Source organism: Dryobates pubescens, chromosome 22, assembly GCF_014839835.1.
Source record: "Dryobates pubescens isolate bDryPub1 chromosome 22, bDryPub1.pri, whole genome shotgun sequence".
Lineage (NCBI taxonomy): Eukaryota > Metazoa > Chordata > Aves > Piciformes > Picidae > Dryobates > Dryobates pubescens.
The window spans coordinates 15833848-15859141 of record NC_071633.1 but is presented as its reverse complement, the minus strand read 5'-3'; the positions used below and the strand labels follow the sequence as shown (position 1 = coordinate 15859141).

The 25294-nt window shown below is 45.3% G+C and overlaps 1 protein-coding gene across 4 annotated transcripts in view; it reads right to left on the bottom strand.

Annotated features, from left to right (window-relative positions):
- Positions 1–25294, bottom strand: part of OSBPL5 (oxysterol binding protein like 5) — a 164034-nt gene that overhangs the window by 71110 nt on the left and 67630 nt on the right. The window contains exon 1 of one of the 4 annotated variants that reach the window (XM_054171909.1): positions 3092–3233. The exons of the other annotated variants lie outside the window; for them this stretch is intronic. The gene's annotated coding sequence lies outside the window, so the exon portion shown is untranslated. Of the gene's footprint in view, positions 1–3091; positions 3234–25294 lie in introns of those variants that run through there. 4 annotated transcript variants of the gene reach the window in all.

Sequence of the window (25294 nt, the reverse complement as noted above, 5' to 3'; positions counted from 1 at the left end):
CTGCCTCAAAAAGCTTATTGGATTTCTAACCATCTCAGGCAGCACTTGCACCTAAACATATCTGCTGAAGAGCAACAGACCACAGCAGCTAACGTCTGAGGGAAGCAGGGAAAGCTGAAGAGAGCAACATTTTAATGTCTTCTTCATGATCAGGTCAGCTCATTCACCACCTTTCCCAGCAAAACTAATCTTCCACTGCAGTCATCTCCTTCTCTTGTCTAAACACTGATATTAATGACTTCTCCCCTGTGCAGCCCACAAGACATCCCGCAGACACCAGTGATGCAATTGCTGTAAGGACAATTGGATGTTTTATAATGAACAATTTCATATCTAGTTAGAAGTGGAGGCAACAAAACAATAAAAAGGAGCTTTTCAAAACTGCTCACCAATGGGTTCTGCAGACTCCTGTGGGAGTGGGGGCTGAGCTGATATTGCTTCTGTCTGTCAATCTCACATAAACTGTCCCAACTGCAAGCCTTGCTGCCAAGAAATGCAGGCAAGGACTTGTCTGATGCCTCTGCCTCTCCTTCCAATGTTGCTGGACTCTGAGGAGAAAGATCAGCTCACGACAGCCTGTGGCTCCCACTCGATGCAAACAGAGCAGGTAAAACCTGTGAGTCAGCTCAGGGAAAGAAATAATCTAAACCAGCAAAAGGACTGTCATAGATCACTTTCCTTCCAGAAAGAAGCAGCAAAGACCAGGGTGAGCTGGATGCCAGGCTGGGTTATAGCCCAACTGCAGATTTGTCCAAGGTCAGCTGCCTGCTCTTGACAACCATCTGCCAGCTTTACCAACTGCTGCCTGTCTGTGCCACCCAGCCTCAACCCAGCCTGCAGGCAAGAGTCTCAGCCCACTAATAGGAGCCACCTCCACCACCACCATCAGAGCCACAGGGAGTCAGCAAACTCAGGTAAACAAACAGGCAAAGAGTTTTTCCTCCCTGCTCTGCAGAATGAGCCACTTACAGCTTGGAAAGTTGCTTCTGAAGCAATGCTCCGTCTGGAGGTAACGAAGTTGAGAAACACAGCATTGAAATTTCACTCACAATAAGCAAAGGTGGGAATTAAATGAGACAGAGGTGACACCAACTCACAGGAGGAAACTACTAGGTTCTGTGAAAATTAATTTCCCTCAACAGCCTAGCAACGTAACTGTGAGAACAAGCAGCACAATAAAGCATGTTCCTCCCAGCAAAGCTTTGCAGTCTCCTAACAGCACCAGCTTCTCCTCCTGTAGGCTCCTTCACCTCACCATCACCTGCCTTAAAATAACCTCTTACCTTGCAGAAGAGAAGGGTCATATATGGGGTGAATACACTGTGTGGTAGAAGAAAATCTTGAAGTTTTAGTTAGTTTCCATGTTTCCAGAACCTCAGTCATGTGCCATTAAGACACCTCCTCTCCAGGGGGGCCTAGTCTGTTGGTGGCACTGCCTTCCCCCAACTGCTCTGTTTCAATGTGTTTCCCATACCAAATGTGATTCTCTCCTTTGCCTGCAGACACCAAGAATCTCTCCTACAAGGTTCTTCTACAAGACACATACCAATCACCTAGATTAGCAGCAGTACTGTGAAACACCCATCAGTAAACCACAATCTTTGTGATCGTGGTACCTGGTTGGAATTCTGCAGTTTCTCTCTGTACTTGCTGCCCATCAGTCTCTGGGCTGCCCTGCTGATATCTGAGGTAGGCAAGCACAGATACAAATGCCAAGTGCTTTACAGCCACTGGGCACTCACTTTTCACTAGAGCAAGATTTTCAGTGTTGCTGGAACAACTCTGTATTTCCCTGCCAGCTCAAAGGCACTTCCAAGTGAGCATTACTGGGATTTGCATCTCTGCCATGGCCCTCTTACATTGCCAATATGCTGCAAATAAAAACAGTCTGAAAGTGAATGAAGTCTTACATACCTCATTTAAAAATAAACTCCAGCCATGACTCACATGACTCTCAGCCATGGCTTTATAGCCAACACACTGCCCAGTTCTTGGTGAATATGCAATGAGAGTAACACCAAGTCCTTCTACCACACCTCCAGCCACAAAGACAAGACAATAAATTCACAGCATACCCAACACTCACTTGCCAAGGAGCTACTGAGGCAGCCTGCAGACCAAGACTTGTTTAATGCACGATCTTGTACCAGTCCACCCAAGTTTTATTCGCTGGTGTATTTCTGCCAATACCATGAAAACATGGATAAAATCAGAGCCAAATAAAAGTGCTCTGTACTGGAATAGCTTGTTCTCCTTTCCCAGAGGGGAACAGGCTATGCTGGTATAAGCATGTTCATACTGGCTTACCTCAATTTGCACCAGGGGAGGGTTATACCAAGTGTTACAGAATGACAGAAGCAGTGCAACTGTTTATATAGGCAAGATCTACTTTTGTAGAGGATTTGCTCCTGATCTTGAAATTGCTACTGAAACTCCTAATTCTACAAGCAGTTAACTGAGTAAAATATACCACAAATCAATACAGCCTACTGAATAACAAGAACAACAACAACAGGAGGAGGCACACTTTCATGTAGGCTCGCACTATAGAGCCAGTCACGTCGAGGGGACTCGTCCCTTTAGGGAAAGTGAGGTGAGAAGTTAACCCGCGTTGTTTAGCAGCAGAGGGCAGTCAAATGGCCCCAAGCTCCTTACAGGCGACCGAATTCCTGAAAATCTCAACTGAGGATGCCAGCTGCAGGATGCTACTGCCACAGTTGCTCCTAGCAGAATTCGAGCCTCAAGGGAGCTGAGTTCCTGCCTCTTTGAGCAGACAGGAAGAAACAGAAAAATAGGGCGTTCAGGTACGCCTAGATCCATTACTGGCGATCCCTGCAAGTCATCAGTTTCCAAAGCGTAAGGCTACAAACGTTCAAAGAACCCACTGCATTTGCATGAGACGGCGTCCGGAGGCACGAACGAAGAAAGAAAGGAGGGGACTGAGGGGTGAGGGGAGAAGGGGAGAGCAGGTAAAAAAGGAGAGAGTGAAAGGTACAAAGACAGAGGCTACATGAAGGGGGGATTTTAAAGACGTGTAGGCAAGTAGGAAGGCTAGGATCAGTCTCGGGAAGTAGGAGGAAAAGGCACTCACCGCAGCGCTCTCTGTCTCAGCCGGCAATCACTCTCCTCTCCCACACGACACCTGCACGCAGAACCACTGTCCCTTCCCCAGGTCCTTGCTGCCTGCAACAGAGGCTGCCGGGTCCCCTCCTGGATGCTCCTCCGCTCCTCCACGCCGCAGACCGGAGCAGGACTGGGAGAAGACACCCGCCCGCCCAGCCTCTCTGCTCCAGGGGCACATGGCAATGAAACACACCTCCCACACACTGCCAGCACGCTGCCTGCCATCCCAGCTCCCGCTCGGAAAACCAGAGCGACTCTAACCATGGTGACTGGGGATTTTCTAAAGCCTGGAAAAAGCACAGCCTGATTCAACCCAGCAATGACGTCCTAAGAAAACCTGGCACAGCAGCCGTGACGGGTGAGATCTGCTGCTGTTTGTCAGGGGAGGTTTAAACTGCAGTGCCCATTGACTGTGATTTCACTGTCAGCACTGGCACCAGTTTCATTGCTGCTCAAAACAGCTGGGCAGCACCAGCAGAATTAGATCCAGTTGTAGCCACTCATAGATGGGCATCAGCAACAAATAATCTGCAGACTCAACTCCTGTCACACATCATCTCTTACACTTTCTTTTCAGTGACCCCCTGGCACAGAGAATCACATGAGGAAAACAAAATGTAGTTCACTCTTTCCTGTAGTTAACTCCCTAAGGAATAAAGTAAATCTCTGGAACAGTGGGCTGCTGCTGGTGGAAATCACTCAGTACCTACTGCACAGGGCTCAGATACTCCCAAGTGTGACAAAGGTTTCTCAGCTGATGCAGTGAATAAAAGCATCGCTAGTTAAGGTGCAGAGAGCCTACCCCCGTCATGCAGAGGCAGGCTTGCCAAGCACAAGGCACAGACATCAGGCCCACCAGCACTGCTTTAGCTTTAAAAATAGCCTGGTGTTGGTGGTTACAGTATCCCGTAGCAATTGTACACAGATTTCGGTAGCCAAGCTCAATCACAGCCCTGCTTCTTCCTGCATATTTCTGCATCTGGAAAATATCCAAATGTTTTCCCTTGGTGGTTTTTTTTTCCCCCCAATATTGCTAAATTAAGTGATAGGCACAAACCCCACACCTCTGACACCTTTTGTGAGGCTGCTGTTCTCTTCCCTGGCCCTCGCGCTCACACAGTGAAGAAAAGAGTTTTGCAAACAGCATCTCTGTCTGCTGGTGTCACAAGCTGCAGTGCATTAGCCTGGGTCTTTTTGTATACAGTCTGAGAGTGACTTGTCTGGGTTTGTGTCAGGGCAGATTCCTCCAAGATATCTGGCATGATGTGACTGAAATTAGGAACTAAAAGGTTTTGGAAGAACTCCCACTTGTTGCACTGATTTCTCATGAATAACTGATACTGAAAATGATGGGAAATTATGGTGACAGTGATAAGAGTGACAATAAGAGGCCAGCACAATCACGCTATTTTACACCTTCAAAGGACTGAAATGCATGGATGAACACCACATTCTACACTTGACAGTCCATGGTTTGCTGAAGCTGCTGCATCAGCCAAGCCACAAAGCCTTTTATTACATCAGAGATTTCAGCTCTCAGAGACACTGTCCCTCCATTAAATTGTTGAATCCTTGTGGGAGGCAATACTCATGTGTCAGCTAGCACAAACACAGACAGGATCCTTGGAGGAAGTGATACACCCTGGTGGGGCCCCAGGCAAGGAGTGATGCCAAGGCCAGGAGTCCACAGCCCCGCTCCCATGATGGGCTGGGAGAACCAGGGCACCCAGAGACACTGCCTACCTGCCTTGGGGTAACCAAACAGGGAAGAAGAAACCATGTGGGCTACTCACCATGTGCAGAAACAAGTCCAGCCTCATTTAAGAGGGCAGTAAAATCCTGCAGTAAATTCTGGCAGTAAATGACATGAAGAGTGGAAAGTAACTTTTTACTGCATGCACCTGAGTAGGTCTGGGCAGGCTCAGTAAATCCACCCAGTGTGTTTGAGGTCTACGAGCCAGTGGTCAAGCAAGAGGGTTTCTCTCTCCTTCAGACAGTTACTGAAGGAGCCCTCTGTGTTTGGCTATTTTGAGTTGAAAGAAAAAACTGGGATGAATTTGAAGAGAAAGGCTTGCAAGCAACTGGCACCACAAGAGGTCTGAGGTCTCCATTGAGGTGAGGAGATTCAGGAGGGCTTCTGGCTGAGAAGGACACCCTGAGGCCATGCTGGTTATGAAGGCACAGGGAATTTTTGAGGTCACATGAGACAAGGGGCTGCCAGGCACAGGGTTTTTTCCAGGAACAGGATTTGGTGGTCTCTGCAGGTCCCTCCCTGACCTCTGTTTCCTTTGGTCTGTAGTTCCCCCACTTCCATTGCCAGCTCTACAAAGTCAGGCTGTCAGCACCTGCTCAGGCTGGCTGGTGTTTGCAGCGATGCCAGCAAATCCAACCGTGCATGGCTGGTCGCCTCTGAGAGAGGTGGGAATCTTTTGAAGGGGTAGATGCAGCAATGCCCTCTCTGTATTGAACCACTACTTGTCCCAGCTGCCTGGAGGCTCCCCACAAGTAGGTTTTGGACTGTGGTCTGCACTTCACAGACATGACAGTTGTTAGCTCCACACAGGGCATAACTGTCCAGGGAAACCACATTACTTGTGAGCAGTGGCACATCTACCTCTGACATCCCAGCCACACTAAGAGGAAATTCTCAAGTTTCTCCCCAACAGGAAGCTATTGTACCTCCCTTCTAAAGTGTCCTGCCCTTCCTTACACAGCCTAGCTCAGAGTTAACACTATAACAGAACTAATTTCTGCAAACTGGTACGAGCCTGCTCTCTTGCTAGCTTGTACCACTTGCCTGGACTTGGGTCAGTGGTAACTTGCTTCTGGTCAGTGGGGACAGGAGCAGTCTTAATGGCTTTTTGATCTTAAAGAGGCATTGCAAGTCATGTCCCACGTGCCTGGTAATCACGTTCACACTGTTTCTTTCTTTGTTTATGCTCCATTTCTGCCAAGCAACAGCTTCCTTCCTGTACTTGGGAAAGTATATTTGGGTTCCCAAGCTGATACCAGGTGATTTTCTTTAGCAGTTTGGCTGGATTGTTTGCTTCTCTAGAAATTTGGCAAAATGTCTTGAGCTTAAAGAAAAGGCAACAGTCAAAATGACCACTACCAAGTGGTGTTAGAAGAAGGGCAAGTAGAGCATGCAGCTTTATGTTGCTAAATTAACAGTGTAAAACCAGAGCAGACTCCCACACTTCAAATCCCTCCAAATTCTGGTGCTTGCAACAAATCAATGGCCTGATCAGTTTACAAGCAGAAAACAACTGAGCTGGCATCTGAATTATGCAAGTGGGTTCAGCTCCCACAGAGCAGCTCATGGCCCACTAGCAAAGCTGCTTTTAAAAACACTACTAATTGGGCAGAGCTTGTTAACCTGTCTAGAAATAGCTCAGCATGCTCCCACCTCAGAGCCTACACTGGCTTTTTTTCTCTGGGCATGACTTGGCCAAAGACAGTGCCCAAGTAGCACAGAACACAGTTTCTCATTTCCAAAGTAACAAAGGCCCAAAGGCATCTCCCTTTATGTCTTCTGACTTCCTGGGGAAAAAAGGCACACCTTTTCCCTTCAAATCCCTCTGACTCACAGAGTGGAACAGTGGGCAGCCCTTAACTCTCTTCTGGCCAGGCAGTCGGACACAGGCACTGCTGGGGGAGAGTCCATACACCCCAGTTCAGCTCTCTAGCCCAGCATAGAGATGCCATGTGGTCTTCTCCTGTGGCAGGGATGGCTTAGCACAACCAAGCCTGCCAGGCCTTCCCCCGATTGTATTGTCTCCATAGTAGATTTCTAGCTATAAAAGTAAACTGACCAAAGAAAACAAACCAGAAACATCTTTTTTTCTTTCTCATTTGAGACCTGAAATCCTCTTGAGATAATATTGAGGTGAAACAGATTTGGCCCTTGCATTTTTGCCTGGTCACAGAGTGCAAACACACACACTCTGACACAAAAGAGGTGATTTGAGCTCTGTGGTGCTCCTTTTCCATCAAGTGAGACAAGGAGGAGATGGAGGAAGAAATGTTTTCTGGTGTACACCTGGCCATGCTTCCTCACTGCTTCCAGATTCCTCATGAACTGCACAGATTCACAACAGAACACTTTGGAATTGCACAGCCAAGCCCTTTGTTTCTAATAAGCAGCAGGACTTTGATAGTGGAAAAACTTTTGGTTCTCAAGCAGTCTTCCAATATCTTTCATCCTGCACCTTCTCAAGCTATTTTCAAACCAAAGCTCTTCTATTAAACAAATATAATTAATTCATCTGTTTTCTGAGCATGCTGCCAAGAAACTTTATAAACAGAGCCAAGTCTTAACCAGTTCCCTATCATGCCATACACTGAAAAAGAGAGAGTGTAGAAACTAACATTGCAGTTTTCCAGACAATACCAGTGGGTTTACCAATACAGCAGCCAAACCAATGTCCTGCTCTTTCCCTAATCCCATCCATTCATCTCAAGCCTCTCCTATATTTGAAGCAACTGCTGCAGTTTTTATTTGACATTCAGCTCTATCAAGACAACCACAGGTACGAAACAGGGGCCACAGAAAACTGATAAGAGTTCTGCCAACAACTTCAGCAGTAACAGCACTTCATACAAGGGATGTAATTTACCCCAGTTCTCTCACTTCATGCCATTTCTCTCCGTTGTGTGTGATAACAGCCTGCTCCTGTGGCTGCACTGAAGTAATTCTTGATTTACTCTGGTGACAAGGAAATCAGTGTACAGATGTGACAGCACAGCACCATGTGGCCAGGCACTTCTGGCTACCCCAAGCCACAGCAGGGAGAGTGAGCTCCTCCAGGAAGGGTCTGCAAAGCCCTCACAGCTTTGCTTAGGAGGAAGCCACAGGTCAGAGGGAGCAGGCTGGAGATGTGCCAAGCCTCCTTTATTATGCTAACAGTTCTACATGCTAAAGAGCCTCTTTTGCCTAAATATCACACTTTTCCGTCTGCAAATTAATAGGGCCACAGGAAGTGGGCTATTGACAGTGCTGAGGCATGCTTGCTGCTTTATGCAGAGTACAGCTTTGATGGGATGCTGCTTTTCACCAGCAATGCTGCTGCTGTCACCAATTCAGCTCATGTGAAGAAAGAAACCTTTCCAAATCACAGCACTTTCACTCCTGAAGCATAATAGAATTAGCAACAGCATATGCAGGTCTGAAAAGGTGGCTGTGGGCTCTTCTGTGAATGCAGTCCCCTCAAAGAACACAAATTCAGAACTTGGCTGGTTTGTAGCATTAACATCTATTCCACAGCTCAGGAACGTTCCTGCTACCAGCTCAGTCAATGTGTGTGATGCTTTGCTGCTTCATTAGAGAGCTGACTTGCAGAAGAGCTCCATCTTCCTGCCTTCACAAGGGGCTCTGAGGGACCTAAGCAGAAAATACTGTAGGGACAGGTAGAAAAGTGAGAAAATGTAAGTTGTTATGCACTAGGAGCAATGAAAGGATCAGACTGGGGAGGAACAATTCCACACCTTCACAGACAGACACTTGAAAATACTCTTAAAAAAAAAATAGTGAAAGAAAGATTTAGAGCCAGTATTGCTTGCATTTCAAAGAGTCCAGGATCCCAGGAGTCAGAGTGATGTGCAAGAACAGCTAGCCAGAAAAGCTATTAGAAAATAATAGAGAAGTCTCAAATGGCAGCAATGGGGGAGAGCTAAGAGCAAGAAGAACAAAAATTACTCTGCTCAGGATGTTTCTGGTTAGCAGGCTCATCTTGCAAATACCTTCCTCACACTCCCTGTGCCTGTTTCTGGGAGCACTGCTCTCAGAAATAAGCCTGCTAGAAAGTACAGGGAGGTCTGGGCCTTTGAATCCAAGTTTAGGAGAAAATGTAAACCTTTTTCCAAGTATGTGATTAGGTCCCATGATCCAGGCAGAAACAAAAAGATATCTAATGTGTGTTTATAAATCTTGACATATCTGATAGCTGCTTCCAAACTCCCCATTAACAGCTTGGTGAGTGTCCAGTAACAGGAGGTTTTCCAGGATTGGGACACTGGGGAAATGCTGCTGTGTGAAACATGCACTACTGTAATGATACTCCCAAATGTCACGATGCAGGTCAGACAGGATTTGTACTTGCTGCCCACTTAGTCTGAATCCCTGCCTTGCTGACAATACATGGCACAGCTTTGGGTTTGGGGGTTGGTTCTTTTTCCTTAGTTTAATAAACAAAAGCTGCAGGATGTCTTTTTCTTGAAGGCAGATTGCACATCTGCAGAGGAGAAGAAAAGGACAGGAGTAGGTTTGTCTTTGAAAAGCAGAAGACACCACAGAACTGTGCCCAAAAAGCCCAGCAAAGGATTTTAGCCCAGCTGGAAGGTACTGAGAGTTCAATGACACACTCTGTGAGGACACATAGAGAAAGCTCTGCAGCAACTAGCCTGTCTCAAGGAATTGCTGCAGTGGGGTCAATTGCAATGAGCAGGATTGTGCTTCCAGAGCAATGCTGCCCTACAAAGAACAGCCCCACAATGGGGACAAACAAGGGAAAAGTAAATGGGAAAAGTAAATGGCTAAAAGCCCACCCACCCAACTGCTGCCAACAGGAAAGAGATGAGGAAGACTGGCAGCCTCAAGTGCTGCTAGCTTGAAAAACAGAGGAAAATGGCCATGGCTGGGGAAGTTCAGTAAGCCATGGGCAAATGGGTCACTAAAGCAAGGAAACTGGGTGCTTGGTCTGTTGAAAATCAGGTCAAGGGCTACTGGGACCCACTGTGGAGCCCACTGCTCCCACAACAGAGTGAAGGTAGGACAAGGGTGCTGCTCAGCCACTCAAACATCCTCTACTCCCAATTGCTACAAAACACCACAGGAGCTTTACGCTGAAGAACCTCATATGATGAAACACGCGCAGGCTGCTACAGGACACAGAGCTTTCTACACACACTGAGCTCTTATTATTATGTGCCATCTTGCATTGTTTGCTGTAACTTTGGTTACTAAAAAAGGTAGGGAAAAAAATCACCCCTTAGTTTCATGCATAGCGTGGCAAACCATCAGCAAAAGGGACAAAGAGGACACTGTTCTTCCTCATGGCCTAACACGCAAGGGCTGAACTCCAACTGACTTCTGCCATTCAGGGGGAATGAGAAAGTGGTGTTTGGTCAGTCATGACCTTGCCTTCTCAGCAGTGACAGCACATCTCCCCACCTCTGGAAGGGGATTGCTTCCAACCCAATTACTCATCCATAAAAACTGTAACAGTTTTAGTCCATTTCCAGATTCACACCTAGTGCTCGGTGGCAACACATTTTCTTCTAAGCATTTTATTGTAGCACACCACAGAGAACTTCTGAGGGGCCACTGAGGATGAAATGGCACCAAAAAAAACCCCCACAAACAATAAATTTTTAAAATAAAGGCTGTTCTTGGTAAGATTTATTCACACTTAACAAATTCCAGCCAAAGACTAACATGGTCAAGCCTTTAGAAACTCACCATTTAAATGCTCAGAAGCTTGTGGGTTTGCATCAGAGAACTTGGTAGACTGAAGTAATTCTGATGCCTCCTTTCATGACTTTGGTACTAGTGTACACAATAAACCCCACACACTGCAGCCTACACCAGTACCTTGTTCATGGGGGGTGGGTTTTTTTCAGCACAGCCAGTGCTGACTAGCTGAATGTATTGGGCACTTACTTTAAACCGCTCATGAGGCTTAATTGGCATTAACTGTAACTGCTTAAAGATGAGTTTATTGTCTGGAGCTGCACAAGCATACAGTGTTTCATTAAACTAGGAAGGAAGGAACACCCATAAAAAGTAAATCATCTTGTTTCTTCCAGCACTCTTGCTTTCATTTGGGCCTTTTACACAGACAAATATTGTGTATTGTAGCTTAAAAAAGAAGCCAGAACCATAAGGCTGCATATGAGGTGATTGGTATTTCAGCTACTTTAGGATCCAGCTATAAGCAACCAGAATCAGAAACAGCCTGTTCTGCTCCCTGTGCATGAACCATTTTGCTTTAGTGCCTTCACATCTACAAGGTTGTGCTTTAGAAACTGCTCCCGAAAAAGAAAAAGCTGTCATGGAAATGGTAAGAAAGGCAGAACTGAGCCAGATGCAGTGAGAAACAACACAGGAGTCACAACCCTCAGCAAAGGTCACTTTAAATACCATTATCTCTACTGGTAAAGAACACACCAGACATGTGGAGCCAGACCCACAGCTGGTGAACTGACTTTGATGCAAGTGAGCTATTTACACGATGTCTTTTTATGCTCAGCTGAGTGCAGGATCTGTTTGAGAGGACAACCACAAGGCTCCAGGCTGTCTTTGAAGAGCTAACATACCACTTCATGCTACAGATAGCTGGGTATCATGTGTTCCATTGGCTTCTGGTTTTAACTGTGCTCCTGTGGCTAAGCAGAGCGGCTGCACAGCAAGGAGGAAATGACTCACAAGCAGGAGAACCAACTGCTGGTGCCTGTGCTCCAGCCAGGAGTGCTGGACGTGCCGGAGGCTCAGGAGTACGATGGCTGGCAGCTAACTCTGATAGGGTGAAGACAGACAGGTTTGGACCATGTGATTCAGAAAACAGCCTTTCCCTCACAGAGTGGACATCCAAAGGGAGGACCTCCAGCCCCAGGTCTTCTCTCCACATCCAAGGGCACACTTCCAAATAAAACCAAGCTGGGAAAAAGTGTTTCTGACACAACTTGCCATTTTTAAAATGGCAACCTAACACATTTGCCAAAGGACTTTTTCTCTGGAACCATGCCTGCTTCAGCCTCTTCTGCCAAGAACATCAGTCTCTGCAGCTGTGCCATCACTGACTCAGAGATTCCCTGGTGCTGAGCCTCCAGACTTGTCCCATCGGTGGCCCAGTGGTAACATGGGCAAGAAGAGGAGATTAGTTCAAGAGGATAGGCAACCAGGACAAACACTTTCATTTGAGACAGGATGGCTTCTGGAATCCTTTCAAACAGAGTGAAAACATCAGTGAGTGCAAAAAGAGATTGTGAGCTGTGATCCCATAGTCAGAACAGAGTGGTGGAGGAAGAGCAACACAAATACTCTTTTCTCTGCAGCTCCCTGCGCTGATGAGAAGGTGACCACAACAAGAGGAATACAAGAGCTGTGGAAGTCCTCATGCCTCCTCCTACTGGTTTGGCATTTTATAGCTTTTCCAAGTGGAGTGAATTCATGAACTGCCATTATTCCAACGCAGAGTCTGTGATCAAGACAAATGGTGCAAAGTGCTGGTCACACACACCACAAAGGAAGCAAAGCCAAAGTGACTATGTGCTCTCCTGCACCTCTCCAAAGGAGCATTCCAATGAAGCTCTCAGCATGACTCAGGACTTGACCTCAAACCCTGACTGCTCTGTACTGCATTGCACAGGCTGTAAATGAAATACTTCTGCATTCATTTCACAGGAATTATGTAACAAAAATTAAATATATCAGAGCTGTGAAAAACACTGGGTGTTAGTTCTCCCCAGAGAGAACAAGAGCTAAATTTCTGCAGGTTCCAACAGCAGGCTGTTTTTAATGCGGTGGTCTCCACTTGGGAGCACTTCCAGTCACTCAGCTGGCAAAAGCTCCTCTTTGATCCTGTGTCACCAGTGAGATATGGCAACGGCACTGAAGACCAGTATCTGATCTGAAATGAAATCACTGCTAGGATTATCATGATGAGAAAAGGGCTTCCCTCTACTCACCTCACAGTCCTTACACAACATTCACACAAAACAGAGCTCTGGCTTCAGAAAAACACATCTTGGCATCTCACCAGTGCTGTGCACTGAGCTGGCTTTGACTAAGGCAGAAGAAAATTTCACAGCAACTTCCCTTGATCAGATCACTCAGCTCGCTCAAACACTGTGGGAGCTAACAAACCCAGGCATCTTCATCACAGCAAATACAACAGTCAGTGCAAAGGGAGCTTTCTCCAAAGAGCAACACATCAGGTATGGGGTATCCAGACTGACAGGGGCTGCTTATTTAACCTTTTGTCAAAGGCAAGGTAGGTACAGCGCTGCAGCTGCAGCACAGAAGCAGGTCAGGATGAACACACCGCTACTTTCACAAAGCATCAGGGTTCAGAGACTGCCCTGCTGGAACCACAGCTCACCATAAAATCCTCCCAGGTTCCTTTTCCACAACAGCCTAAGTCCATGAACTTAAGAGAAGAGTGGGGGGCTCCTAAACTTATAACTGGACACTGCTCCACTGAAATCAAAATTTCATTTACAGCAGGGAGTCCTTTTACAAATGTTCCCTGAATAAATTAGGTGATCCCACTGGGAACATTCCAATGGAAGACAAATCATTTTTAATAGGGACCAGTCTCTGATAATCTCCCACACACAGTTAATGAGGCTGTACTCCACAAATAGCCTGACTGATCCAAATGGGTGGTTGTGGTGAGTAAGGCCCTGCTCACAGTGAGCAAAGGCAACACAAATCTGCTTCTTTCTGTTTTTCACAAGGAGGTGCCCTTCTACTATTGCCCTTAGGAGACTACCAGCATGCTGGGAATGGACTCATGGCTTAGGGGTGTCTTTAGGAAGACTTACACCAAAAAAAAAAAGGGAAATGTGGATTTCCCCCTTGTACACAGCATGGGCTCAGTGCCTGTAGGTAAGCAGGGAATGTAGTTCCTGTGTCCTCTGCTTTACAGTTTAAATGACAGATCCACAGGCATGGGCAGTCAGGCAGATGACAGACTGCCACAGTGTTTGCTGATGAACACACCGAGTCAGTAAGCTGCAAGTACCTAAACCGGGCACTGGGCATGGTAATTACCCACCCTGGAGCTGACACTTCCTCTGTCCTTGCAAACAACAGTCTGGGTCCTGCCCTAAGCAGCCACTACCTGTTCCCTTGCAGAGTGCCCTGAAGTGGGCTGAGAGCAGAACAAGTAGCCTGTGTTTGATGCCCACAACTGCTTTTACAGGACACTGAAGTGATTAACATCATCACTCTGCAGAAAAGGAACATTTTGGCACATGTTTGGTGCTAAATCTATTGCTAGCCTGTTACTGTGCAGTACAAAAGTAAGGATTTGAATGGAATGAACTCCTGTAACACTCCCCAAATTTCTTATCAGCATGACAGAACTGATGCTTTCAGAAATAACATGAAGTCAAAAAGGAAACCAAGCACTTCACTTTAACTTTCTAGTGAAAGGGAAAAAAAAATCACTTCCACTTCTGCTTCTCTCACAGCTTCACTCTGAGCACTTCAGCTTTTTCACTCCAGAACATTTTAAGTGTAACCACACTTGGGAAGAATCGCCTGATGTACGCAGCACGGATACTGAACAACACACAGCACCTTGGCATAGTGATGGTCTTGTGGTTGTAACATGGGACTGGAAGTTAAAAAAACCCTCAAACCCTCCACCTTCTGCACTTCTGTTTCCCAGTCCACGTTTAACCACACAAATGTGTAGGGTGGGGACTTTCACTTTTCCTGCTGGGCAATGCACGGTTTCTGAGAAGTCTTGGTGTGCTGTCAGACTTGTTCACAAGGGCTAGCATTCCAAAAAATGACAGCCCTGTGCAGATGCCTCTAATTTGGAAGAATGTCCTTTTTTGCAGGTGTGCACCAGCTAAATGTCCAGGCAAGTAATGAGTCCTTGCAATCCTTTCTCCATGGGGCAGGCCCTACAAGCAAAGCCAAGCTAAGGTGTGTCAGCAGCTCTTATTTCCCAGTTTTATTCCTTCTACCTGAAGCTATCACACACCACACAACACAAGGCATTATCTTTCTTTACCCTCACCCTTGGTAGCAAGCTACATGCACAGGTCTCAGGCTGTTCATAAATAAAAGTATAAATCTCAGACTGGAAAGAGCAAAACCCTTAAACTGGGAAAAGAATTGAAGGTATTAGCAGGCGGAATAGACTCAGGCTGAAAGAGGTTTCATGAGGCACTGTAATACATTTCTTCCCTGTGCCTCTGCCCAAAGCAATGTGTGTACTCAGGTTATACCTGGCAGGTATTTCTCCAGGATGCTCTTAAAGCAGTAATGGAAACTGCACAGTTTCTCCTCCACAGCCTCTTCCAATGATTCATCATGTCTACAGTTACAGCTTCATCCAACTCATTTATTTACACTGAGAATGAGAGTTCCATGAGCAGTGGGAGACAATTTTAGTAACATCACTACAATGGCTTATAATTAAAGTTACTAAGACTTCCCAGTAGAGGACTTCTGCTTTCAACTGTTTGTGTTGCAATTCAGCATCTCAGTTGCTTACCTTAGGACTGGTTTGAAGCATGTTTCAAACAGACCTAATCAATTTCTCTGAACGAGTAGAGATACAGTCTATTTTGCACAGTAGCCAGACACCTTCCCTTTGAAAACTTTAGTATTGCCAACCCTCCCTGTTTGGAAGCAGGGATTTACAAATGCAGCCTAGCACTGCTCCTATGGAAACATACCAAAATTTGGCCATCTGTTTATTTTTATCCCAGCCTTCCATCCCAGCACAGGAGGAGCTCAGGAGTTAACTGTGCACAAGTGAAGGAAGGTAAAATCAGTGGCAGCTGAACCTTATTTACATGGCAGCCTGGGCACACTGAAGGCTGGAGGTGACCTGAGAACCAACAATGGAGTAAGACACAGTAAGAGTAAGATACAACCAGAACTAAGTCTCCAGGATCACAGTCTAGGACCTGATGCTGTTCACTCTGAGGTCAGTGGCAACTCCCCCAGTAATCTCAGTGAAGGAGAAGGTGGTTCCTAGTAATTTACTCACCATCTGCCCTTTCACCCCTTCTGTGATCACACCAGTTCAGGCAAGAGGTACACTGGCAAGGCAAGGCAATGAAAAAGCATGTGTCCCTGCTTTGGTTATGGTTATCTGCCTGCAAAAAATGGAGTAGTGTAGTGCTGAGTGCTGTCATGTGTCTCTTCATGGGTATAAAGCTTGTAAAATTAATAGCTCAGTCAAGATGAAGACATCCCAATCTGCAGCTGTAAACTCAATCTCATAGATGCTCTAAACACCACATTAAATCCCATCCCCCATTACTTGTTCCTATTGCTTTTATCACAATGCATAGAAGGGACTCTCACCAGCATGCTGCCTGGAGGGGGAACAGACCACATCAGCATTTTTCAAAGGGACTACCAGTTTGCAGTCACTCAGTGAAAGGGAAACAAATAAAACCTTAAATGGGCCAGCAATAGCTTTGGGGACAGGTAAAATGATATGGAAGAAAGCCCCTTTGATCTATTCTGGAGTAATCAAGCATAGCATAACAACATACAATTAAGGAGAGGAAGATAAGCAACCCTACAGAAACACAGTACCTGGAGATACCATCACCTATCTCGTCTATATGAAATGCTGTGTGGCAGTTTGCCCCTTGGGGTGGGGGGGTTCTTGCAAAGACACAGCATTTCAACAGGGCCTTCAGAAAGAATTCTAATAAATTTGGACTTATCTCCAAATCTTGTCTTTATTCCTGGTTTTACAGTGATGAGCAACTTCATTTCCATGATCATTCCTTTCAGCTCCATCTCCACCTCTATCTGAATCTAACACATTATTTATGTATACAGGTCTCTGCATATATTAGCTTCTCTTTTTTTTTTTGCTTCAGTCCTGCAGGAATAATTTTAAATGACTGAGAAGAACCCTATTCAGACTGTGTCTGAGACAAAGGAGGGAGTCCACTCTGTCATCTCCAAACTACAACTCCCCCAAAATTAAAACAGTGAAAAAGCCTTGAGTGCTTCCCTGCCTAGCAGACCTATTCACACCATCGAAACTACTCAAGTGTGCAAAGGTTTACAAAAGAGGAGGCCTGTCACTGTAAGCTTCCCACACACATCTGATTACAAAGCACAGGCCAAAGAGTGTCCATCTGACAGCTCTCACACGCATAATGGCACATCCAGGGGGAGGATGTACATTGGAGTGTGTGAGGGCTGAAACAAGCACAGCTGTGTTTGGACTCTGCTGTCTGCACCTTCCATCTAGACTCTACCATCTGGAGCAGCAGAGCCAGCGTGTGAAGAGCAAGAATGTTGCTGCACTACTGCAGATGTAGTTCTCGTTTAAAACATCTCCAGAACATCAATCTGCAGACAGTTCCAGATGCCTGTCCCTGCTGAAGGCCATGTCAACTTTTACACTTTTCCTACATTACTTAAATATCTAAATGCAAAAATATGGAAAAGGATTATTTGGTCACTTCCAAAACCCCCAAATGAACCTACATTTATTTTATCACATTTTCTCCAATTCAAAACTTATTTGTATGAGCAAGTTGAAAGAGGAACTTCTTGGTTCTAATCCCTGCAGTGTCACTTTAAAGTTGGAGAGAAACCTTTATGGGAATCTGTCATATCTTTGTAAGGAAATGGACTTAATTGTGGAAAAGGCCTTCTCACATTTTTCAACTCTTCTGGCACATGCTCCCAGTTACAGCACTGGCATTTTGATAACAGGCAGATATTCAAGCTCTCAGTTTCATAAACAAGCATCTTGTCATCTCAGAACTACACAGAGGAAGCTGCTAAACCAAAACCACGCTCTGCACTATGCTATTTTTAGGACAAGCAGATCAGAACTCGCCACTTCTTCATGAGAACTTCTCCTATTTCAGAAGACACCATGACTGACCAGAGAGAAACACCTCTTACAGAGAAGCATTGAGTTATTCTCTGTGACGTTAGCAGGCTTTCAGCAAAGATGAGTAGTACCTTTAACAGCCATTATGAAACCTAGGCTTAAAAATGAATGAGTCAAAACCCATGAAAAACTAATGCAAACTTGGATTCTTCATGAACATCTAGCAGGCAGTCCCAAAATGCACCAACAGCTCTGAAAGGACAGTGAAGTAAAGCTGAAGAGGCACACAGCTGGCATTTCAGATAATAATCTGCCATTGCCCCAGCCTTGCCTCCCCCAGAATGACTGAGCTAAACAAATAGTATCTGTGTGCTGTCAGTGTGAAAAATCACTGCTGGTTTATACACCGTGGCTCACCCAGAACAGCAACAAGGAAAAGTTTAGGCTTTTGTTTTCAATATACTGTCTGAGACAGAGGGTCCTGACAATGATAGAAGATACTGAGGAGAAAAAGGCAGCCAAAATGAAAGTTAATCTACTTCATAATGTGATTGGGGTGGGTTTTTTGTCCCCTTGCAAGTGGTTTATGATAGCAGCAAAACAGAGAGAACCCTAAAATTTAAAGCATGATATACAACCAAGGGTTGTATCCACACAGCAGTGCCAGTTTGGGCAGGACTAGACATGAGACACTTGGACTTTCTTGGCTTTCAAACCACTTTTCTAGGGCAGCAGCGCACAGTGACTAGGAAGCCCAGTCCAGAGCATAAGCTGGCTGACCACGCAGACTAATTCAGTAAGTAGGCTGTGCACAGACACTTTGCAAGATAAACAAGATCCCAGGCCTTGTACCTTTGGGTACTTCGAGTCAGGCCTAAGGACAACATCAGAGTGCCTTTTTGTTTCAAAGGACCAGAAAGACCTCTGCTGGCACCAGTGCCAGCAATGTTATTTGCTAACAAAACCCCCTTATCAACTGGCCACAAGGAGTGCTTTTGCTGTTGAACAGCTGGGAAAACTAGTCTGTGAACTGACAGAGACAAGAGGGAAACCTGCAACACCAGAAGCCAACAGTGGTAAGTTCTAAAATAGTTCTAGTATGTTCAAAACTCCCAATCTACTAGAAATACAAGTTTCAGGGCAGGATTTCCACATTCCCATCACAACCACCCTTAAAAGGATAGTCTCTGGCTGTGGAGCTCTCCAGGTGACTAACTGATTTTATGAAGCAGTTATCTTCAGCAGTCTGACATGGCTCTTCAGATGTATTTGGCTGCAGGATTTGATTGTTTCCCCCAGATCTCTGAATTGTATTTCCTGCTTTCTGTCCTGTTAACCTTCTGCTGCCAATGTTATATTGGGTCTGGTCTGTGAAATGAAACTTCCTGGGGCCAGAGTTGTGACTGCATCTCTCAGGTACAGGCTGTAATTTCTCTGCAGGACAGTCACCAGTAAAAGTTATGACTCCAATTACTGCGCAGTCATACCCACACAGGCATTAAAGACCTTGGCTTGTGGAAGTTTTAAAAATGCCTGCTAGTGCAGGTGACTGACTTTCTCTATTGCCCCATTAGCAAGACAGGAAAATAATTGCACAGACACCTTTTGCTGCCCTGCTTGCTTTGTGGCAGCAAGCATTTTCTTTCCAGTTGATGTGGGGTTTTTTTGATTTGGTTTGGATGAAAGGCAAAGGGAAGGAGTCAGTCACTCGAAATAGCAGGGTATGTGTTTCACACATCTCACGCTCAAGGTAACTTCATTTTGGTTCTGCCTCAGGACCGACTCTCTACTTGGTAACAGCAGGTAATTTTTGGTGTTCTGGGAGTGCTGTTTTCTACACATTCATTGTCTCCTGGGGAAAAAAAAAAAAAAAAAAAAAAGAAAAAAAGGGAGAGAAAAAAGCCTAATGCTGTAAGCCCATCAACTTGCTGCAACAGAAAGGCAAACTAACAAGAGAACACACCAGCAGCCTCATAGCATTGATTTGTAAGGCACATGAGAGGACAGACATAGAAGCACAGAATCACTAAGGCTGGAAAAGACCTTTAAGATCCACTCCACCTGTAACCCAGCTACCATGATCACTAAACTCTGCCTGAAGCACCTCATTTACACATTTCTTGAACACCTCCAGGGATGGTGACTCCACCACCTCCCTGGGCAGCCTGTTCCAATGCCTGACCAATCTCTGAGAAAAGAATTTATTCCTAGGGCCCAATCTAAACCTCCCCCGGCACAGCTTAAACCCATTGCCTCTCACCCTGTTGCTAGATACTTGGGAGAAGACCAACACCAGCCTCACTACAACCTCCTTTCAGATAGATGTAGAGAGCAGTAAGATCTTCCACTTAGCCTTCTCTCCTCCAGACTGAACAACCCCAGTTCTCTCAGTTGCTCTTATTACAACAGGCCCTCCAAACCACTTCTCAGCCTCTCACAGGTAGTAAAACTATATTTGACAAGTTTCACTAGCCTGAAGTTTTTGCATCTACTAAGCAACAGCACGTTCTCTGAGCTCCAAGGCAGTGCACCCAGCTCTAACCTCTCTTCCTGCTCCCTCTGACACACAACTCTTCTAAAGACATCTAATTGTGAATTAAGCTAATTGAAGTGTATAGCATCTCTTTCCTTTTCTCATACATGAATATGTAAGTACCTATATGTTTGTATATACACAGACATATACAGAGAGGAGATGAAGAGTGATAGTAGCACACATTTATACTCAAAAAGGTATTTTGTTCCACAGCATCTCTTTGTTTTCAAAGCAGCTATGAGTATGCATCCTCAGGACCTGTGTCTGTCAGTGTTAATGAGCCAGACCTTCAGCTCCCATCATTCAGAGCAGCTCAAAATGCCTGGCCCCTACAGACTGCCCTCCATCAACATCAGCTGAGGTTTTAAGGTTACAGAGACATGTCAAACAATTTTCAGATGCAGTTTGGTCTGTCTCTTCCATTTCCCACCAAATCCCTCATCCCAGAGGTATCAGCCTGAATTCAGTCATTCAAGTATCTGATGCATCTGTACACATTTCAAGAGGTGGCTTGCATTCCAGACAAGCAGAACTGACACTGAAACACCTGATTTGCTGACTCCTGGCTCTCATTTTATGACAGGTTTTGTCCATTAAATCCAGGAGCAGTGAGCAAAGTAAACATGTGTGAGAAGATGCTTTTGCAACAGCCAGTTCAATGAACAGACCTTTGTACAACACCACATCCGACGCACCGTACAGTGTGTCACTCTCTTGATTTGTAAACAATTTGTGCTCATTCTGCAAAGGCCAGTGGACAGCCTCAATGCAGGACACCTGCATGAAGAGTGCCCTCAAAAGGAACAGAAACACAGGAGTACACTGCTCAATAAATGCAGAGCTGCTCAGAGTAGCAGGACTCTGAAACAGGCAAAATTGTAAAGTGCATCACCTTTATCCAGCCAGAACCCACAGCAAGGCTGCAGCCACCAAGAGACAGCTGCCTGTTGGGATGTGACCAGAAATATCTCCTGCTAAAGCTTCAAATGCTCTGCTTATCTTTATCTTTGGCTGAACTTCATCTTCTCTCCCATAGCTCACACTGTATTTCAGCATCCACAGAAAGATGTTTGTTTCAGCTCGGATCACATCAGCATCACTTCCAAGACCGGCAGCACTTTCAGGATTCTCCTGCTTACAACTATTTAGCAAAACCAAAAAAGGCTTTGGTGTGGTGGCATTTACATTAATATTTCCTAAAAGGGGCTCAGTCTCAGACAGCTGAACATTTTTGGAGGTCTCCCCCTCTTTCTGAAAGTGATTAAATACCTCTGCTTCTGCCAGTTGTAGTTCATCCACTACAGACCCCTGGTACTGGGGTTTCTTTTATTATTGATTTGTTATTCATGAAATGGTACTTAGTAGTGGATAAGCATTTCCATGCTGAGGACTCATTTTTCTGGAATTTAAAAGATGTTCTTACCTGGTGCAAACAGCATACTTGCCTGGATGAAATTTAGCATAGAGATTTCCAATACCAAAAGACAGTTTTGGTCCTGTTTGTTTGTTCTGATTTGCTCAGTTCCTTTTCCATCTTCATTTTTGTTATTACAATAAGGAGATGTCTTGATGGGAGAACTTCCTCATCTCCCTTTCTCATAAACCACAGCTGGGACCATATTCAACAAACTATTTACCTTCCTCATCTTACCATTGCTTTCATGAAAATGGGTCTGTATTTTATTTGCTTTCTCATTTGTTTCACTAATAATTAAGAACCTAAGTTGCATCTGGCCCAAAGTACCTGCTCCATTATCCCCTCTCAAATCACAGTCAGAAAATCTTCTCCCAGCTCTCAATTCTTGTCCTTTCTTATTTCTGGTTGCTGAATTTAACTGAGAAATAAAACCTAAGCCCACAACTCAACATGGGTGTCTGTGAAGAGAATGGAGAGCTCTACATTAACTATTCTACAAGCTCAGCACTCACATTTGCAGATTCTTTGCCTGAGATCTGCCAGTGTAAGACAGAATTAATTTGCAAGACACCATCTCATTATTCATGGCAGAGGAGTGGGGGTTACTGGCAAGATCCCAAGTCACTACCTGTGTCATGTCTGGATTGACAAAATCAGACATCTCTTATAAAGCAAAACTGGTCTTTGCATGGAGCTTTTTTTTTAAGGTATGTATTCTGAGAGGGAAACTCCTTGTTGGCATGTGAAAGGGGTTTCCAGCAAGAAAAGTAATACTACAAGAGATGCATAAAAAGGGATGAGACTGGAGGATTATCAGCAGAATAGGAGGAGAGGATGGGTGTCAGACAAAAGCCATGTCTGTGACATGAAAAATGCTGCTGATGAAGCAATAAGGGAAAGATTTGGCTACAATTACTGTTCTCTGGATCATGATTTGTGCTGCTGTCATAGTCTGCAGAGGCCACAGAGTGTTGATCTCGTCTGCCAACATTGTCCTGAAGAGACACAAAGAGGCAATTTTTCCTGGGCTGTCTGATTTAAGAGCCGAGATGATGCCTGGCTCATTACGCTGCGGAGCCCTGAAACCACTCTGCACCCTCAGAATCAATAAGCAGCACATATTATGGGTGTTGCTGAGGACTTTCCCTTCAAAGGCATAGGATGCAGGAGAAAGATCAAGCTGAGAAGCGGAGCCTACACCCTAGGGTGCAGAGTATGTGGGAATTCTGCAGGAGAGCTGCTCTGTGTCAGGGAATTCCCTACCATTTCTCAGTGGGCCCAGGTTTGACAGCTCTTCATTGAGATCCTTGGCCATGACTGTTTTGTGAAGCAGCAACAGCTTGCAGGATCAAGCCTCTGTTAAAAAGCACCCCAATTCCAGATGAGCAAGACTGTCTGGAGCTTCAGTGCTAAAACACAGATCCTGTTTCCTGTAGAACTTCCTCCTAGAGACATTTCTTATTCCTCAATGCATGACCAACATGCCAAGGACAAAGCATGTAAACACTGCTTTTGAAATGAATGCCACCACCTTCTGCAAGCAGATCAGGTAGCAACATGAAAAAAGAAGCAAAACCCTGTAACACAGCATCACAGCAGCAAGGCAGAGCAATCTGCCCAGAATACAGAGCTGGCCAACGTTTTTTTCTGCACTCCTGCTGGAGATGCTACAAAACAAGAGGGGAACATCACAGAAGCTTAGGAACTATGTAGCTCCAGACACCAAGGCATGTTCCTTCTACTGAAATTCCACAATAATTATGAGCCTGTATTAGTCCTTCAGCATGACTCTCCATGGGTTCTTTCCTTTTCTTCATGTTTTTCAAGTAGGAGATGAAAGACACTCAAGAAGTTATGTTTCAGCACCAGTTGCATTTCTGGGCAATGCCCTAGACTCCAAAGTTGGGGCCTAAAAGAGAACATCAGCCACCCTAGGTCTAACACATCAGGAAAAGGAATGCAAAGACTTAGCAAGACACTCATCTAAGACGAGAGCATGGGGTTAGTTTTTGGTCTGTTTAAACCAGCTGGAATTGTATTGTAGATTGTAAGAGAAGCATGCCCCACCCCTTCAAGCATCCAAGGGAAAGAAAGCCTCAGCAGATACCACTTTGGCTTTTCTCCACTCCTTGTCAAAACAAGACCAAAAGCCAGCTTAAGAAAACTCGATCAAGCTTTACAGTGCCATATCTGAGAATGTAACATGACCACAGGAGCTGTGCCCTGTCTTAACAGAGACACCAACTCTGCCCTGGCTTTGAAGAATTTCCTTGGGGCATTTTATGAGTGTTTTTATTGCAGCTAACTAATGTGTGTTTCCATCTGGTGTTCCTGTTATGGGTCCAGTACCCCCAGGGAAGAAAGGAGCAGTGGGGATTAGTAGCTTTTACAGTGGCATTATAAGATTCTCCAGAGCTCATCCATCAACGTCCTGAAGATACAGTTCAGTAAAATACTTGGGAAGATGACTAGAGTGTGTAAGAGACGATACCAATCACTGTTCTAACGAGCCCAGAGTAGTTCAAAGGCTCAGAAGTGATACATGCTTGCCCACAGCCCCAGTTAACAGCATTTTCCAGGGCTCATTTCAGAACTATCTAAACAGCATCTCCAAAATATAAGCACAACTATTTGAGTGATTACTGAACTTTTGTGAAAGAGAGGCTGGGCTGCAGGTTTGCCTCTAAATATCGTATGCCAGAATAGCCAGGATGATCTGGAAGGATGGTGAGTAAGTATCACAGAAAGCTCCAGAGGGTGAGATTTAGGAGCACACTTTAAAAAGCTGGCTTTAATCTGGGGAATATACTCACCCTCATCCTTTGTTTATGAATTAGCAATCATTCTGCAGATATGGCTCAGAAAACTCTGCCTGTCCTTTGAAGTGCCCCACAGCAGCAATGCTCCCTCCTACCCAACTAAACCGTAGAGACAATAAGAGTGAGTGTGGTGCATCCTCCCCAGCTGTCAGCCATCCACTGGAGCACTCATCCAAAGCATCCCAAAGAGGGACTGTGAACCCAGGACACAGGCTTTGTCCCCCGAGATTCAGGCTTCATCACACAACAGTATGGCTTCGACAGCGAGCTGCTCCCAAGACGGGCAACAGCTGCTCCTCATGGGAGGGAAGGCAGCTCTGAGCTCTTGCATCTTTGTTGGGAGGCACAGTGAGCTGATTCAGGGAGTTCTGCTATTCCAATACAAATACATGATTTTCTAGGGCCTGTTTTCATGTGCACGGATGACAGCTCAGAAAAAGGGAGGAGAGCAAACAGCAATGTAAAGGGAGGTGAGTAGAGGGGCAGCTGGCTTTCACATCAGATGAGTGTGGTATGGATCTGCACCCCAAATATTGGGGCTATTTGGCATCTCTCCATGACAGATGGGATGGATGGTTAACAGACAGTTTCATCTCTTTGCCTCTGAGCAACAACTCTGTTTGCTACTCATCCATCGGTGCAATACACCAATGTCCCCTCTTCAAGCTATGGAGGAGATACATCCCACAGGCACATAAGCTTACACTCATGTACAAGTGGTTAGGCTTTTCAAGGATTAGTTTCACATAAACTGAAAAATCTGAGAGAGAAATAGAGCTTGCAGTCCTCTGTATGCAGCTAAAGCCTACCCTAGGTATTTAAGAGTGCTGGTCATACTCCTCAG